Source organism: Perca fluviatilis, chromosome 22, assembly GCF_010015445.1.
Source record: "Perca fluviatilis chromosome 22, GENO_Pfluv_1.0, whole genome shotgun sequence".
Taxonomy (NCBI): domain Eukaryota; kingdom Metazoa; phylum Chordata; class Actinopteri; order Perciformes; family Percidae; genus Perca; species Perca fluviatilis.
Window position 1 is genome coordinate 9,259,679 of NC_053133.1, and position 20,075 is coordinate 9,279,753.

The following is a 20,075-nucleotide window of genomic DNA, read 5'->3' on the forward strand; positions in this document are numbered from 1 at the left end:
ACCTTCAGTAGAGTACAGAAGTATTATTTAGCAAACTGTGCTTAAAGCAAGAGTGTAACTTTGGGTTCAACAACCTGCATTCTGGTGAATTTTTCAATTTGGGCCTTTTCTGCATGCAAATGTCTTTATTCATGTAAATATTAGTATGATTAAATAATGAATCTGCTGTATTGTTCAAAACTTTCTGAAGATTCAAAACATTACTAATGCTTTGGGATGTGTTTTTTAGGAATCATGCACATCTTAACAACAAATATTTGCTTGCCACAGTATTTAAACTCTGACTTAATTACCGCGGCGAGTTTTGATTATTAAATTATGCCTATGGCTTAAAGTATCAAAAGAAAATGAACTAATTATACACAATAGCCTCTATTAGAGAGTTACTTCATATAGATTACATTAATTATTTTTGATGCATTAACATGTTAGCAGCATTTTAATGCTGCAGCTGGTCCAGTTCGAGTTAAATACACTGTATTATACTGTATACTGTTGATAATTAGTAGGCCTACATAAAGCAATTACATGTAGTGGGGTAAAAAGTAGGCCTACTCTCTGAAATGTGGAGTAGAAATACTTATATACAGTTAAAATGCATGCCTCAAAGCTTAAATACAGTACTCGAGTAAATAGTTAGGCTACTTCCAACCACTGCACACTACACCTGTTCTTTTCCGAATGCGACACAAGTCAAAACGTCGGCTACTGTCTGCCGGGCGTCCGACGTCCGACGTGATGACATCACCGTAGCCGGAGAACCCTCCCGTCACTGAGTTGAGGATACTCTTTCCCCTGCATCTTTCTGTATCGCTAAACATGAATAAACACGACGTTGTTCTCTATAAACATGTAAGTGATTAATAAGCAGTTTTGGCTGGGTTGTATTTTTGCCTGAAAGAAAGTTATGACCATTTCCTTCTTAATTGGTGCTTATTACTTGTTAATTAGTGTAAAGTGCGACACACGGCGGCTATTTTTGTGGTTGCTTTGGTGCTCACCGTGTTGTAACGTTAAACCGTTAGCCTTGAGACCATACTACAGTGTATGAACATTTAACTGGCAGTGCTGCTGAGGCCAACATTACTGTTAAATGGTTATTGTTGAGTTAAATTCTGTATCTTGGAACTTAGCTACTTCATGTACATGGCTAATTGTTGATATAGGTTAGCTAACGTTAAGGCTAAGGTTAATGTTAATGTTCATGAAGCTTCACTTTGAGTGTTGCTCCTTTACTTTACAGTGGCCTTCTCCTCTGAAGAAAGGTGTCAGAATTAGCTGAGGCAGGCAGCTAAAGGAAGAATTCTAAAGATGGATTTAAAACATCAGCCGGCTACCAGGTGAAACATTTCTGTTGAACTAGCAACCAGTTGAGTTCTAAGACATTTTTTTTCTTCATTAAATGTTTTTTTTCTTTGTATCCTTTTGTAAAGTTGGAAGTAAGGATATTTGATGTAACATAAAAGTAATATTTATTAATAGTAATATAATAAACACAGGTTATATGATTTTGAAAATTCGGTTCATGTTTCACATGTGTTGTCCGTCAATTAAGTTGATACAGTAAGTGAAATGTTTAATATTTAAAACGTATATCTTCAGTATTTCATCCAGCTTCAATAAAGCACTTGAAGTGTGTGAGGATATGTGTTTGCACATGAATGACAGAATGAGAGCTTGTTAATATGATGTAGTCTGCCAACATCAGGATGTATTGGGTACAATACGGTTTTGGAAGAGTGGTAGAATACAATATTAAACACTAGCTTATTGCCCATAAATTAAAAGGAACAATTCATTTTAGTGCAGCAATTATTTTTTATTATCAATCAATCAATCAGTCTGTAAATATAGTTTAATATGGTCTAATAAGTATTCTATAAGTAGTCTAACATAGTTTATAAAATAAAAAAAGGCCAAGGTGACACTTCAATGCACCTTTCTCAAGTGTTATCCTGACCTTCTGCACCAAAATCAATTTGTTGCACATCCTATTCAATCATTCTACACTTACGTCCACAGCATTTCACATCACAAAGGACTTGGGATGTGATGATGTACAGAAAGATTTCATAGGGAACATCAGAGATGCATCTAAAGCTTTGGCCAGAGTGTCACTTCCTGGAAAGCTTCCTTCAGCCTTCCCTTGCTGTTGGAACATACATAAAAACACACACACACACACACACACACACACACACACACACACACACACACAGTAGAGAAAGCTTTAATTAGTGTTACTGGCATTAATTATAGAGTATTTTGGCCTAAAGGGAAAGAGCTCGTTCACAACCCTCACGAATGAACAAGTGAAACGATGCAGCTTTGCATTTCTGTAAAAGGATGTGATATAGCCCAATCATTTGAATTCGGTTGATGGTGGGATCACTCCACACTGTACTGATGCACTCGAAAAAATGCTCATATGTTTATCACTCATATATTTGGAACAGACAGCCTTAATATCAAGCAAAGGATGAATTCATTCTCAACTTCAATTATTGCTACACAGAATTGTTTTCAACTCTCTGTGTTTTCTGACTCATAATTTTGTTTTAAATATGCAACCCTTTGAATTAATTTATTACTGTAACTGTAACTGTTTCATTTATTATTTTTGATAAATTTCACTCTGGATGAAGCGTTGTCTAGTCTGAGAAAGTGACTCAAGTGGTATCACTTAATTCATCTCAGTTTAACTGAAAGCCTGCGATAGCGATGTAACAATGCATCGTGAATCGGTTCAAAATTGGTTTAAATGGGTAAAGATTACAACCGGTTGAGATAAAAATGTAATCGCGATGCAATTTTTAAACGGCTCTAGGTGTGACATTAGTTAACATACAGCAGGTAACGTTAGCTGGCTTAAACTGGTAAAATGCTGCTACATCGCAGCTCTGTGGTGTAAAGTGTGGCTGTATTTCACTGGAAAGTATTCTAACACTGGACAGAGGACAGTCTGCAGCTAAAGACACAAAGCAGAGGTTGTGGTGCATTCAATGTGGTTATAATATACCTTTCTGTCATCTAGTGTTTCTTCTTTTTGTCGTTTAACATCAAATGGTTGATGAAAAGAGTTGTTGTTATGAGTTATTGTTGTTACATTTTAAATAAATCATTTAAATTTGAGCATATGGCCTTAGCAATAAAAAAGCCATTCTTTAATCTTTTATTTATTAGGGATGCACCGAATATTCGGCCACCGAAAATTTTCGGCCGAAAATGGCCCAAAAGGGCATTTTCGGTTTTCGGCCGAAATACCTTTATCACCGAAACAATACGGCCGAAAATGTTGTGATGACGCAAACAGAAAACGCGACCTGCACGTGTGTCAGTACCCGATCCATTCCACCTGCAAAGCGTCTCCTAGGTAAAGAGGTTGAGACGGACCACGGAGTGAAAACAATGAAAAGTACGCTCTTAGAGTCTGTCAGCACACGTTTCAGTGAGATCTGTTCGGATCCTCTGCACTTCATCGCGACTGTACTTGATCCGCGTTATAAAGACCATTACTTGGATGCGGAAATAAAGCAGGGCGCACGAGAAATGATCCAGGCACGATGGATGCGGAGAACCCGCTGGGGAAAGGAGAGGAGCAGCGCCCAGCGCAGGAGATCAGAGCGCAGAAAAAAAGACTTGTCTCGCTGCACCAGATGAGGGGCATGCACCCTCGTTGTCTGATATGTTCAGTGAAATCCTGCAAGAAAGTGCCTCAATTATTATTAATAATAATAATAATAATAATAATAATAATAATAATAATAATAATAATAACAATAGGTAAGCTATTCTGTTCTTAGGCTACTGTATACTGTATGTGACTATCAGATTGTAGCCATATTTCTGCTAGATATTTTTTTAATTAAACTTTAATATTAATTTATACAATTGCAATGCCTTGATTTTAGTAAAGTTAGTAGCTACACAGTCATAGCCATAAATGCAATGGTACTAATAATTGGCTTAATTTCTTTCGGTGTTTCGGTTTCGGTTTTCGGTCTTGGTTTCCTCTTTTTTCGGTTTTCGGTTTCGGCCAAGAATTTTCATTTCGGTGCATCACTATTATTTATCGGTTATTTAAGTTAACATACTATTTCAATTGCACTTTTGATAAGAGGACACATCTGTTGTTTAGCACAGTTTATGTAAATACTTAAAATCGTAAATCGTATTGAGTCATGAGTTGAGTGTATCATTACATCAGTACACTGTGATAAAAACTAGGAGCATGGAGTTTGAGTGTTCATCAAGCAGGGAGGGTCTTACAAAAGAGGCTATTGAGTTGCAATATGGGACCCAGCGTTCTTGGAGCTTCACCTTAGGGATTTCTGCATTTGACCAGTTTAAAAAAAATTCTTTCTTTCTTTCTTTCTCGCATTCTTACTGTATGACAAGCATAATTGCAATAATTGGAGTACACTTTTAACCCTTGTCTCTTTTTATAATGGGAAGGGATGGCACAGTCTGGCCTAAACAAACTGTTTCTGGCTTTGTTAGCTAAGTAAATTATGGGCATACTTATTTAGAAAGCAGTTTATGAAAACATGCAACTGTTGTATTCAATACTAATGTAACCTAATGTGTTTACAAGACAAAAGTGATGGTTAGCTAATCACGTACAATGGTGAGCTTGCTAGCCATGAATCATTTGATCATATGAGACAGTATCACTTATGAAATTACTACTACGTATTACATTTTATGATGTCAATTTATGTCTTTATATCAGTCTTGCAAAGGAAGACATGAAAACACATCCAGAGTGTGTACACACCGATCTGAGCTGAAAGCTGCACCCTTCTTTTCACTGAAGGAAGAGGATTCGTTACTGGCATCTTGAGGCTTCTACCTTGAAATGGTACAGTCACTTTTCATTCTTTACGCATGCACGGGCACGCACACACACACACACGCACATGCATGTAGTCACGCTCCACTTCACACACTGGTGGCATAAAAAGATAATTTAATTTACACCAAGGATTTTTTTATCACAACTTGCAGCTGACCGACACTGCCATTATATTACGCTGATGATAATCAATCTCAAATCAATTAGGCAGTAATTGCTGAGTCAATGGGGGAGGCTGGTTAAATATTGATAAGTGTCTAAAAGGCCCATCAGGCTCTATTGACAGCTCAGGGAGACAGACAGTACTGGTTCAGCTGAGAGGGGAGGGTGGAGTGATGGAGAGATGGCTTAGAGGCTTGGGTCATATTCTCTACTCAAGCTGGCCACTGTAATCAATGCAAACCTGCTCTCCCTGTGGCTGTAACCTCTGCTCATAACTTGTATATTATTGTTAAAGGTACTTGCTCTACAGTTATCAAGGTTTGGGTCTAGATAGTTTGATAAGAGAAGAAATCAACATCTGGTGCTGAAGACTGCACCTAAAAACATTGTGCATTGTTTTCAGCTATGAACCCATTTTGTGGATTGGTGGTATTTGTTTCATTTCTGTAGATAACTGGAAAATCAAAGACGCAGATATTTTTTAAGTTTAGCTTCAGTTGCACAGTAACAGGAAAGCTGTACAGCAAAATGGAATATTAAGACCCTTTAACCTATATACTGTACATAAGTAATGCAATAGCATTACCAAGGCTGATACGCGTTCCTTGCTTCTTGTGCAAATCCATGTGTGTTGGAGCAACCTTCCTCTGTGTGTATTAGTGGTTTATATAGTCTGCCCTGATTTGCCATATAAACTTGCTATTTACATTGAGTATGACATAGGGCTGGCCGTTATATCAGCTTTTTAAGGTATATCGATACATTTTCCAAGGAGAATTAGGATGAGACAATACCATTTATATCAATATAGTTTGTTGTGTTACATAACCCGTTTCTTGCTTAAAGCAGTGCCAGTGTTTGCATCTTTCCTCTCTCGCACTCTCCGTTCAAACCCCGTTCCCTCTCGCTAAAACCTAACTACTTTGCAGAGCAAGTAGGCCTATTGTTATTTTGGTTTCGTTTAAATAGTTTTTGTTATTTGCACAGCTGTGTATTTTGTTAAGCAGGAAAGGAAAGCCTGTTATTGTACTCTGTTTTAATTAGTCTGTTATTGTTGTTAAAAACAACTAAAGGGGCATTCTCAGAGATAGGACTATTTTGATTTATTATAGGTTATTTATTTAATATAATTTTTCATTTACATGTTTTGCAGCTGTAAAATTAACAAACGGGAAAGGAAACTCTATCTTTTCTTTTTTTTTATCACAGTCTGTTTTAATGAAGTGCTTGTTACATCTCATATGTAGCTTTGACTAACGACCATAGACTGTAAATGAATAATGGACAGAGGTTCCTGGTCTAAGAAAACTGCCTTAAACCTGCATTCAATCTAATTTCAAGCAGTTTCACTGTTTGGAAAAAGTCCGATTTTATAGAAGTCTATGAGAAATAACCTAGATTTATTACCTCAGTAAACATTTTCCTAAAAAGTTTATGGCCTAAATTGCTAGTTTCAAGTCTTCTCCAATACAGCATGATGTTCATTTAGTAAATTTATGTTCCCATTTATTTAAAAATTGATGATAAAGCAGGGCATGCTTTAGGGCAGTGGTTCTGCAGGTCCCCCCATTTGTAGATACAAATATTTTCAAGCCACCCCCAGACGAGAGTAGCTCCCCCCGATGTGCTTTGAGTGTCTATGGTAAAGCGCTATATAAATGTAATAAATTATTAGGGGGACAGTCGTCACAGGACTTCGCACACTCGCCAACAACAACAACAACAACACAGATTTTGTCTCACAATTTTTCCGGCAGCGATAACTTTCATTTGCATGCTTGTTTGTTTTCTTCGTCTCTCTCTCTCTCTCTCTCTCTCTCTCTCTCTCTCTCTCTCTCTCTCTCTCTCTCTCTCTACACCAAAGAGACTGGATGAACACTCTCGGTTCCTTAGCGTAACGAGGAGTGAACCCTCTTGTCATTCGCATGGTCTTTGTGTGGAGGGGGACTCCTGGCGGAGAGAGAAAGAGACAGAAAACGCTAGTTGAGAGTTGGAGCAGGGTTTCCCGCAGCACTTTGCAGTTAAGGCGCTGTCAAAAAAAAAAAAAAAAGTATATGAGCGATGTCCGGCGTCCTGTTTTCTCCCTTTCATTCCAAAGCACACAGTTGACAACCTGCAGGTGTAGGCGGTGGAGACAGGCTCGGACATACACGCCACTGTGGACTTGTCAGTCTCGCAAGCGGTTTCAGGAAAGTGGCTGCATGTGTCCGACAATGCACAGAACATTAACCGGTACAAGGCAAGCCTACAGCCGAGTGCGGAAAGTGTGTCAGAGTTGCGCCTGTGTGTGTGTGTGTTGTGTGCGTGTGTGTGTGTGTGAAGAAGAAAGTAGCTGCACCTTTGCCAAAATGAAGACTGAAAAACAGAACTATTTTGGTACAAACATTGACTCGCCATGTGGCAGATAGCCACATAGATACGGATAGATATAATTTATTAATTATATATTATTTAAATTTGATATTTAGTGTTTAATAAATAATTGTTAAATGTAGTACAGAGTCTGTATCCTATCGCACAAACACTCGAGGAATGCTGCAAACATCTGACAGCCAGTACGAATTGCCTGGGAGAACATACATGTCACAAACTGCAATTCCACAACTGTACAACAGCGTGAAAGACGACATACTAAAGGAAATCAAAGACATATTGTGGATATTTAAAATGTCTTCCAGTTCCAGTGTTAAATATTCTTTAGAAATAAAAGTATATTGATCTTTGAAAAGGTGTACCTGCATTATTATGCCATTATCATTATATTAGATGAAAATGGTCTCGGAACGAAAATATTATCGTTTATCGCAATAATTTCTGGGACAATTTATCGTCCAGCAAAATTTTGTTATCGTGACAGGCCTAATGCATGCACACACGCACACATGCTTGTTCACAACTGTATTTGTTGATAAATTCTTAGGATTAAACATAAGATAACATTTTTTTTGCTGGTATCCACACTTTGAGAAACAGTGCCATAGATATTGGGAATAGGAAAACAAAAACTGGGCACACTGTTAGACAACACTGTTTTCATTTATTATCAGTAATGTGTTTGAAAGATGCAGGATATTAACCTACTCATTACTGCCAAAACATTAGTTTTGCCATTGTCAGTTTCAGTATCTCTTTCAGTACAAACTGAACTGAAAATATCCAAGTACAGTGTCAGTGTTGGCATTTGAAACCCATATTAGTAGCACCATTGTCTGTGCCATTTGCAGTTTGAGTTACATTGAGTCTGAAGCTTAAGATAGGAGATGAGCAAGGACTTTGCCCTAATTATCATGCTGGCTAAACATGCTGTGTCGGTTAAATGGTGTTTGCAACAGGCGCAACCTCTGGCTGCTTATAGCAGCTACTTCCTGACACTCCCAATCAGCTTGATTGATTGGATCCCAAGCCACTCCCTAACTCTGATTGGCAGCTTAATGACAAGGGAGGAGAAGAATAGCTAAAGGAGACAGGGCATTTTATGGTACTTGGCTAATCCAAAGTACTTTTTTGTTTTTAAAATGTATGTGTGCAAGTTTCTCAGTTGTTGGTCTGCAATCAGGCAGCATCAGAAAAAAATATTCATCCATAATAATCTTTCTGGGCTCTCTTCTTCGGCTTTCCCTAAACTGTCACATTTATCAAGATTAGGTGACTGGTGGAGCCCAATTCTCCCTTAAAATGAATCAGTCTCCCTAAATGCCTGAAACAACTGATGCCGACTGGATCTTGGTATAACCAACTCTGACAAATATTCAACGCTCATACCAAACCACTGATTAGACAGCTAAGTCATCCATCTTCTGAAGACCATACTGACATGTGAGCATCCATCTGCATTTGTTTCTCATAGGCAGGTAATGCCATTAGCCTTTTGAAAGGGGAAGTTAGCCCATGATTTTCTATTAATCCTTTCTTTTTACAATCACAAATCAAGACAGGGTGGTTTCAAGCTTTGGTATCTTCTTTGATGCTGACGCTTCCTTTGTATTCTTGTTTGTCTTGGACTCCACCAAGATGTTTGAATACCTCCTACTGTAATTAAGAACTTTGCCGCCTGCTTTAAATGGTTTCTGGAACGTTCTTGATTAAATTCTTTGAATCAGAGGCAATTGACAGTGCACTTTGCCAGCCCTCATCGTCATCTTTATTTTTTACTCAAATGTGATGTTTTCATATAATATATCCTTTCAGTGATAAATAGGGTCTTTATCATTTTTCATCTAGGTAACAGTGTCTCAATGGGGTAAATTCTTTGTAATCAGAGAATTAAAAGAGCATTTAATCTTAAAAGGCTTGTTGTGTGGAATCGCTTTGAGGTGAGCTAATTCAATATGAATGTAACCTGAGGGCACTTAAGATGGAGATTGGGGTTGCGATAAGATGTGCCTTTGGAATACTAGCGCAGAGTTGGCACACCCAGTGAAGACTAATCGTGTAAAGGAAATCTTTTCTTTGAACCCTTCCCGAGAATATGAATAAGATGAATAAACAACAGCTGATTGCATGCCACCAGAGGACTTGTGCTAAAGCTTGCTTATGTGTTGTAACAGAACTTTAAATAATATAAACTCCCTGTTATATGAATCAAAGGTCAGTCTTTGGAAATATTTTAGAGTTGGTATCATTTTTGGGGGGAAAATGACAATTTAATCATTATTATAACAGTTTGTCAGTTCAGATGTTATTTGGCCAGCTGGAAATATCTGGGAGAATCAGTGCATAACACTTTCCCCACCATTACATACTGTTGAAGTGCTTAAGAACTAGGCAGCCAGCTCCTATTTGTTCTGCTGAACTTGTTAGTGGCTAAGAGTAGAATACTGGTTGTACAGGGCATCTTGCAGGGGGAATGTGTTTAACTATATAAGCTAGTGTGTCTTGTTATATACGTTTTTTTTTTTTAAGAGTTAAATAATATATTTGTGAAAATGAAAAGACTTGCATAGGAGGGGAAGATCTATAGATGTTGTCGTACATACTGCTGTCTACAAATAGAGGTTGATAGATGTATTAGGTACTTAAGTCTGCTCTTACAAACTAATCATCAATAAACATTTCATACCAATATTTTTAAAAATCTCATAGACAAAGACAGGTCCAGTGTGCTACAGAAATAGACAGTTTACCAAATCTCATTAAGGCATTAAAACAATCTCTGGACACCGGAGGCACAGGAGGAAAGGCGACGTGGTGTTACTGGGAGCAGATTGACTTCTACAAGAATGGCCATTTGGTACGATTCTAATTAGTCCACTAACTCACCATGGGACTGCTGTTAGCACCACATCCGATCACACAAACTTACTTGGTCAAGGACACCAGCTAAGAGTCATTGCTATCACGAGGGGGGGAACAGGGAAACAGTGCCACTGTGCAGCCTCTCTGCGACATTAAAGAGAGAGAGCCACAAAGTTTTAGAACTGGCAAGCAAAAAAGTTAATGTCAGGCCCTGAATGTATGTAATGAAATACATGCAACAACACATTTTAAGTGATATATTCCGATGACAAAGCTTATAAATATAGATGATCATGTCATGCAACTGCTGAATTACAGTACCGGCACCTTTTTTGGTCCAATTTAGATTACCCCCCAAGAGGATTCAATGATTCAAGACTTGACAATTCTGATTTAACTATCAGCAACATGCACCGCACTAACAGGGGTATGGTCTTACCCCAGTTAGTGAATAACCGGGTTATGCCAGTTCTCTGTACATGAGATAGCTAAGAGACCCAACGTTGACAGCCCCGGAGATGGACTATCTGTTTAGCCATCTCCCAGTGTCCGCTGCTGCCTCTGCAGGGAGTAAAACACATGGACCGCAGGCTCCATGCTGCCGATGGCCAGCTGATTCGGGCATCGCTGTTTTGTTGTATGGTGTCATAGCAACGACTGCAACTCACACATGGATGTATTACGAGAACTACAGCACTGATGGATTATTTCCGGTTAAAAAAACAACCCCAGCGGAGTGGGGATGGGCAGTTGAAGCATGTGCAGACGCTTAAAGGGACACTTCACCGATTAGCATTAAGCTTTGTATCAGTAGAAACCTGGTAGTATTTTCGAATGACCGTGCTTCCCTCCCTCATGTGCCCCTGAGACTAGATTTCTCTGTAATGTGGTTCTGGAAAAAAGCCTCTGATAACGCAAAAATCGCCATTTAGTGTCATCAGAGGCATTTTTGCCCAGAGGCTATGGACTACAGCCAGCTAGTTCCACATGTTTTCAAGAGACTGTGAGACTGTCACTATCTGATGTGAGACGAGTGTCATCTTGAAGCTAAGCTAAACAGGCCGTCTCTTTTAAACAGCAAACTTTTACAATAATTATGTGCATTCAAACTACCGCACATGTGTACCACCGGGATACATTGGTACAGATCAGACGGAATACTCGACACACTACGCGAGCTTCGCCTGCTACGGGACCAGCACCTCAGTCTGTGGTGTCTCTCGACGCCGCTAACCGGGTAAGGGGACATCTAAAGTGGTGTGTGTGAAAATGGAAACGCAGACCGAGGGCAGGAGTTCGAGCTAGGTGGAAAGCTAACGCTAGCCGGCCACTTGTCCCATCCATCCTGCTTGCAAGTGTCCGCTCATTAGACAACAAACTGGACTACATCCAACTTCAACGAAACTCCCAATGCTAGAGCCAGAGACTGCTGTGTTTTTGTTTTGTGGAAACATGGCTGAACAACAGTGTAACGGACTCCGCTATCCAGCTACCAGGTCTGCTAGCCTTCCGAGCAGATGCTGCTCTGTCGGGTAAGACTTGTGGAGGTGGGCTACGTTAACATGGACACGGACTGGTGAAGAAATGGGTTGCTTTTATCCAACTACTGCTAACTGCTGGTGGAGTTTGTGACTGTTAAATGCCGACCATTCTACATTCCACGCTAATTCACGGCTGTGTTTATACTTGGTATTTACATCACACCAAGCGCTAATGCTACCAATGCGTTAGCTGAACTTTACGGAGCCTATAATGCGTGTGCACTAAATGTAGCCTGTTTCGTATGTCATTTTTATGTCGTTTTTATATATTTTTAATGTGTTTTAATGTGAATATGTGTTTTAATGTGAATAATTTTGTGAATATGGTTGAAATGACAATAAAACACATATGAGTTGACTTTACTGCCTCACTGTCTATGTCTGTAACTGGTAGGCGTGGCTTGGGAGTGGACTCGTAGGGAAGTGAAGCAAGTGCATTCTGGGAATTGTTGTTGTTGATCCACATGACCCAAAAATAAATTTTCTAGCTTTTCTCGGTCTAGAAGGCACCAACTTCGAAAACAATTTCACATTTCTACTACATGAATGACCCAATTTAATACATAATACTGTTAACCGGGTTATGAGAACACTGATTTTAACCAGGGTAAGGTGTTTACATGGCATTTGAGAAATCGGGGTATTGCCTTAACCCGAATATGATTAGTTTTTTAAACTGCATGGAAACGCACTGAATGTAAATTTTTAGTCGGGGACACCCCTAATAGCTTCCTTCTCAATACAAACTAAAGTGTCCTAGAACCCCATTAAAGCATTTCTGAATAGTTAGGTCTAGCACTTTTCATCAATTCCTCCCACAGCTGACATCAAGGCCCTTTTTAAGACGTATTGATTTATCTCATGCCCATACTGCTATAGTAATGTTAGTTGTTAGTAAACTAAAAATTAGATTTTTGCTCCGTTAAATTCAAAGCAGAATAGAGCCACATTTGTTTTTCATGCTGGTTGGAGTGCAATAAATCCTGTTATGGATAATGTAGGGTTGCAACTAACGATTATTTTCATAGTTGATTAATCTGTTGATTATTTTCTCGATTATTCGAGTTTGGTCTATAAAATGTCAGAAAATGGTGAAAAATGTGGATCGGTGTTTCCCAAAAGCCCAAGATGATGTCCTCAAATGTCTTGTTTTGTCCACAACTCAAATATAATCAGTTTACTGTCACAGAGGAGAGAAGAAACTAGAAAATATTCACATTTTAGAAGCTGGAATCAAAGAATTTTTACTTTTGTCTTAAAAAATTACTCAAATCGATTATCAAAATAGTTGGCGATTAATTTAAGAGTTGAAAACTAATCAATTAATCGATTAATCTTTGCAGCTCTAGGATAATGGTAAATGCCTCTTGTGTGATAGTTTATCACAGACTGGCAAAAAATGCAGCCATTTGGGGTCCTTGATGCTATTTATAAAATTGGAGATTGTATTCTATTTTCACCTTATTTAACAATGCAGTGCAATATTTCCCTAGAATGACTGGGGGCATTAACAGGTTACCTCATGCTGTATCATGAAAGCCAGTGTGTGGCCCATATGTTGGGGCAGATATTCACAGAGGAATGGGGGTGTGGTTTTGGGTGGAAGTAAGGGTTTTAATCAAACGGCTCCTCCAGATGTTGCCCACCTGGTGAATTGCAAAGCGTCTTTCACACCAGTGAAGGAGAGAAGGCTCCTTGTGTGTCAACTCTTTTTTTTATTTTTTTATTGTAACTTGCAGTTGTACTGAGCTTTAACAAGGCTGCAGAGAAAGCAGCATACAGGACAGAAGGCTGCATAATTGCAGTAGTGTGTAATCATGGAAGCTGACAGAGGGCTTTTTTTGCTGTCACAGGTTGCCTCATGCCATGCTGCATGCACTAGCAGGCAACTATACTAGACTGATTGGGTGAATTTTTATTAGGCTTGTGTTCCTGTGTGGTATCTTGCAAGCAACTATCCCCTCCGCCCTTCCATCTGATATTCAAACAGGCAGCAATATTTTGGAATGTATTTAGAGAAACATTGCAAAACAGAAGATTAACATGTTTTGACAAATATATGTTACCATCTGCAATTGTTGGCACCAGTGGTGCAGTAAAAAATAACTAGGATGAATTACAATAGCATGAATAACAAACAACTTTCAAGAAGTAGCTTGCAGTACAAAAGAGTCAAACTGTAAGTTATCCTGACATTCACATGAAACCCAGAAGCCAGTGCAGTAGAGAACAAAGACAACATGAGAAAGACATTGAAGAAAAAACATGAGCCTGTCATGAATATTAATATTTGCAATTGTTTTGAGTCTCATTCAATGGAGCAAAAGTGTGATTGACAGCCGGATGGCAATGGCTCACCAATCAGTCAACTACTTGAATGAGCGGTATTCCCAATCCCATATGCTGCCTACGTGTAGTACACTGCACTGTCTCTTGGACATACTACCATTCTGCATTTTTTCATAATTTCATTTGAATGACTAACAAGACCGACCAAGTGGGCTCGTAAAAAGACCTGAATATTCAGTTAAAATGTTAATGCATCATTTTTATGGAAATTAGGCACTGAGCCAAGAGGCAACAGATTTATAAACACCTGTTTGCGTTTGATGTTTTGGCACAAGCCATTTCACACCAGAAAGTGAAGACTTTACTTTTACTTTAGGGATATGCTCATAAGGGATACTCAAACAATAAAAAACAAGAAGAAGGAACAGTATGTACTGTATGTGTGTGACTCAGACTACATCTCTCTAGTTAATAGATCTAAATAAGGCACATTAAAATGATGATAAAGTAATTAACTGATCTATGTTGGAACTTTTCTTGAAGAACGAAGGGAATTCTTCTTTCTCCCCACCAGAGAAGTCCCATGAAATATTCAAAAAGCTGTTTTTTCCTGGGATAGTAATTCATCATCTATATATAGCCTCCTTTTTATCACTATTCCTGGATCATGGATGATTCCTGATTCTGGCAATGCATTTTTTCAGACTTAGATGATGAGAAGAATGCTAAATGAATAAAATATCTAGCTGCCTACTTAGTCATGGTGGTGGTGTGGGTGTGAACCAGTGTGAACTATGGCTAAACATAGTTCAGGCAGAGGCAAAGGCAGTTAAATTGTGATTTCAGAGTAACTATAAGAGTGGATGGATATAGAAAGGGAGTAGTGCCTGGATTAAGTGTGCAAGAGGCTAAAGCAGTAAAGATGGAAATATTAGACAATCTAGTTAATACCTCAGGGACTGGCAAAAATGAATTACATACCAACAGCATCTGAGTGCTAAGGTAATCAACACCTCCACATGTGCCTGAAAGTGTTTCCGAGCTGAAATTCTCGACATTTTCTGTGAAGTAATCCCTGAAGGAAGCTGCCCAAATTACATCAACAAATCTAGCACCATATTCACATACAGTCACACCCTATTTTAAAGACAAAAGTTAAAGTTCTGATTATTCTACTCATGTATAACACTTGATACATTTTCAGCTCTCTATCAATCTACCTTAATTCCTACATAATGCCTGCACCCACTGCACTGTAAGGGAGGTTATTGGAACTTTCTTTTTATCTTTTCTTCAGTGCTGTGTCTTGCAAGGGATTGGGATGGGCCGAACATGGTACCTTCAAAGAGCTTGGAAGGCTTTGATGAGTCCACTTCCTCTTCCTCATGGATCAGCAGGGCTGTGGCCTTTACTTGCTCCGAGGAAGGCAAAGTCCTTCCTTGAACTTGTAATCAGCTCCCAGAGGTGAGCTTGAGCCAAGTAAAGGACTTGGACTCAAAAAAATCAAATCACTACATATGACATGTGGTTTCAGTGTGTGACTTTTGATGCTTTGGTTTCAAGGTACTTGGCTCTCTGTGAAATTAAGACAGTGGTATTATCTTTCATTAAAATAGATTCCTTTGCAATTTATTTTCATCCTTCTGGATATTGCAGGTCTTAGGATGTAATTGTGGGAAATTACATATAAGCATCAGGTTAATCATTTGAGACCAGCTAATTCACAGAGTCAGTAGTGTTTGATGATTCTGGCAAAAGCATACGGTGCTTCATTTCTAAAAGCACTATTAGAATATAACCAATTTGAATTTAGGTTTCAAAATGTTTACGTTTTGTTTCTCATCTATCTGTAAGGTCAAAGCTGTGTGCCATATCTGCACTACATACAAGATAACGCACAAATGAATAGAAGAGCTGCTCACAGGTACAAAAAAGGGAAATTAATTTAGGTTTAGGTTTAGGGTTAGAGCTAAAATAAAAAAAATTTCGATTTTTCATTGAGTTTGAACTGCCGATACCGATTTTAGACGATTCTGATTTCATATTTTCTAACCACTTTCCAGCACACAAAAATATTTATTTTCTATCTTTTCTTTAATAGAACATTTTTTGAATAGATAATCGATCAATATAGAACTATATAAATGACTCCTGGTGTGGGACATTCACACACATCTAAAGTGCAATGTTAGAACCATTTCCTTCTTCTCACATCCAATATCACACTAAAATATATAAATAAAATAAATATAGTCTTGCAGTATAAAGATATTTCTCAAAACACACACGCAGGCCTGTTTGAACGTCAAAAGGTAACGCGTTACCTGAAAACATAAACGTCACACAGATGATTTAACGTCACCGCTCATTTTACACACAGTTTACCAACAAAACTAAACGCTTAGGGAAGATTAGGCTACTACGTTTTTAATGTTGGTTTGGAGTGGTATGCATCCCCACTAACCTGGAAAGCGTTTTAAACAGTAACGTTAATACAGCGTGTCGGAGGAATACAGCGTCTCTCTCTCTTTTTTTTTTTTTGCAGCGTGGGCGGCAGAGGGACTGCAGCGTTCGCTAACGTTAACTTCTTGTCTCATCTGGGGTCTGATAAACAGACAGTCAGTGTCCACAATGCTATTTTCCGATAATCTGTAGCTGTCATAGTTCACTGGACCCATGTGAGTGCGGATTTCATGTTCCAGTTGTTCAGCCTCAGAGGAGAGAGAGAGCGGCTGACCGTTCGCCTGACATCAGTAGAGCAGACTGCTCTGCAGAGCCGTAATAACGACTTTATGACATTTCATAAACAGCTGATTGAGCGGCGGTGCGCTGATGTTGCGCAATGTTAATTATGCGGTGCTCGAGTGCATTTGACCGGCATAAAATTGGCATATGTCAGACTGGCCGGCAGGTCGCCGGTCATGGCCTGTCACGTGAAAATCGGCCAATTCCAGTCACCGGCCAGTCAATCGGTGCATCTCTAATCAATACCGATACGATTATTAGTAGTTAATGAAACTGATAACCAATATTTGGAACCAATATGCATTTACAGTGAAAATTAAAATCTTTAAGTCAAAATTAAGATTTTGGAATGTTATAATCGCCAGGGCTGATAATCGGTCTATTCCTAGAATTGGGACACTTTGTTGACTTATATTGTCAATTCTGTCAACTCTGGATTTAGGATTGAAAAACAAAAAAACAAACAACAACAAAGAATATAATTAGTAGTTTAGAAAGTAGTTTCGTGGCATGGCTTGACTGAAGAGGGGGAGCATAAGTCACTGGTCGACTTTGATCTGATTGGCCATGCAACTACTCAACTCATTGTTACACCTGTCGTGGCTGCTTTTCTATATCTTATCTGTTAGTTTAGTGTCAACAATCCACAAAAGAAATTAATTGACTAAAGTAGTCAGTTCAGTAGTGAAATAACCGCATTAAAACAAGTCAATATGATACATTTATGCCAAATTATCATATTGACATCAGTGTGGCACGGAGGATGGACAGCCATTTGAGTTGAGATGAAGGAAACTGCAGGGTGCTTCCTGCACAGCCAGGTGCAGAGATGATCAAAGCAAACCCTTGTTTTGCTGGTTGGCAACAGGGTCACAGGAGACGCTTGTTTAATGTTTAAATGTGGAATTTTAAATGTGGATTTAAACATTGTCTTACAACAGCATTACCCAGAAGTGTCCTGTTTTCAGTACACTTAGTAGAAATAAAATAACTTACCTACCAGCAGCTGTATGCAGCCAGCCATATGTACAGGACTTTTGTGCTGTAATTTCCTTTCCTCTTAAGAGAGAGGTGAGAGAGACACTTTAATCAATCTGTATTTAACAGAACTCTCCATCACATGCAGCAGACAAGTGTGAGAACAGCACAATGTATATAAAGCAGTTGGCTTTAATAACTTTATAATAACTTTTATGTGTTTAAGAAAGAAAAAGAGTGCCTAAAAATATGAGCCTGGGGGGTTGTGGTGTTGTGTTCATTAAAATCGAACCTTAGCTCGCGCTAAATATGACAGTTTTGTCTTTTGAGTTTACCTTTGGATAAAACATTTCTACTGTGTACTTGGCAGCACTTAGTTTAGCAGGTACAAATCAGCTGTATCACTGCCATGCATGTCCCCCACCTGCTCCAGTCTGAGCTTCTGCTAGATTGTACTTTGTTTTATGCATCTTATATGATTTCCTGTTGCATTACATATTTCAAATCTTAATAAATTGAGATTATTATTCAAATTTTAAAGTATTTGTAACCATTCCCAAATAATTTATCGAAGGTAGACTTGAATTGCACCCATAGTAAATGTTTTGGAATCGTTTTTTTCATTACTTTATTTTTTTTCCTGAGTTTGCAAGCGTTACACAGATCCCTCCTACTGACTGCGTTATTAAAGGGGTGGTAGAATGCAAAACCGATTTTACCCTGTCATAGTTGAATGAGGACAGTTCGGTGGGTAAATAGGACATACATAGAAGCTCAAAATCCCATTGACACCCCTTTACTATGAAAATCTCATATTTTGAAACTGCCGCTGAAAACGGGCGAATCCCAACAAAGCTGGAAGTTGACGTCAACCTCCCAAAAACCGGAACCTTTGTCAGCCCATGGGTGTATTAGGAGAACGGTCACGCCCCAACATTTACATAGGCTACACAACTGACCTGAGATCAGGTAGTTTTCTGAATCTAGCTAGGTCACACAGATCTCTGCTATTCCATTACAAAATTCACTTCTGAAACTTTTTTATGTGAGAAATCAACCATATAAAGCTCAAATATGGGCCGCTTTACGAAAAAGGATGGCTAATTGCAAATTTTCTCCGACTGTTTGTCGGAGTTTAGTGCCGGTGTTGGTGCTGCCTGGGTTGCTACATCGCCGCCCTGACCGCAGTGTCAGCGAGCTTGTTACGCCCGCAATCTTTTACCGCAGCCCGCAGGTTCCAGTTAATCTTATAATGGGTATGTGTGTTGAGTTATTTAAACAAACAATCGGGGAAATAAACGCCTCTTGTCCGCGAGTCTCATCGATAGAGCCGCGGTTAGATGGAGTCCATCAATGAGAGCTAGCTAGCCTCCTAACTCTGACATTCACAAAAATACATTCAATTGAAATCCGAAATCGGACAAGAGTTAGTTAAGCTTTGTAAGACCTTGAGGAACCTGTAATATTCATGCCGTGACGAAATTCAAACTGTAAATATACTTTAGTTATGGCGAAAGTGAGCAAGCTGCGATATTTCCCCATTGTAATGAATGGGACATATAGCAAGCAGCTGCTCGTCCTACAAAGACGCTAGCGTTCCGCAAAAATGCCTTAAAAATCAAATCGGACACAACGGTTAGCTTTATAAGACATTGGGGAATGATGTTGTATAAGTGGCGTGACGAAATTCAAACTGTAAATATAATTTAGTTATGGAAAAGTGAGCAAGCTGCGATATTTCCCCATTGTAATGAATGGGACATATAGCAAGCAGCTGCCGTCCTACAAAGAGGCCTTATGCGTTCATAAAAATGCCTTAAAATCAAATCGGACACAACGGTTAGCTTTATAAGACATTGGGGAATGATGTTGTATAAGTGGCGTGTGACAAATTCAAACTGTAAATATAATTTAGTTATGGCGACAGTGTAGCTAGCTGCGTTATTTCCCCATTGTAATGAATGGGACATATAGCAAGCAGCTGCTCGTCCTACAAAGGCGTACCAGCGTTCATAAAAATGCCTTAAAATCAAATCGGACACAACGGTTAGCTTTATAAGACATTGGGGAATGATGTTATATAAGTGGCGTGATGAAATTCAAACTGTAAATATAATTTAGTTATGACGAAAGTGTAGCTAGCTAGCTGCGGTATTTCCCCATTGTAATGAATGGGACATATAGCAAGCAGCTGCTCATCCTACAAAGACGCCTCGCGTTCATAAAAATGCCTTAAAATCAAATCGGACACAACGGTTAGCTTTATAAGA

At 38.8% G+C, this 20,075-nt stretch overlaps 1 long non-coding RNA gene across 1 annotated transcript in view; it reads left to right on the forward strand.

The window, feature by feature from the left end:
- Positions 1-763: 763 nt before the first annotated feature.
- LOC120551942 overlaps positions 764-20,075 on the forward strand; it is a 32,212-nt gene continuing 12,900 nt past the window's right edge. The window contains exons 1-3 of the long non-coding RNA XR_005637936.1: positions 764-852; positions 1,244-1,340; positions 4,733-4,861. This is a non-coding gene — a long non-coding RNA (uncharacterized LOC120551942). The remainder of the gene's footprint in view (positions 853-1,243; positions 1,341-4,732; positions 4,862-20,075) is intronic.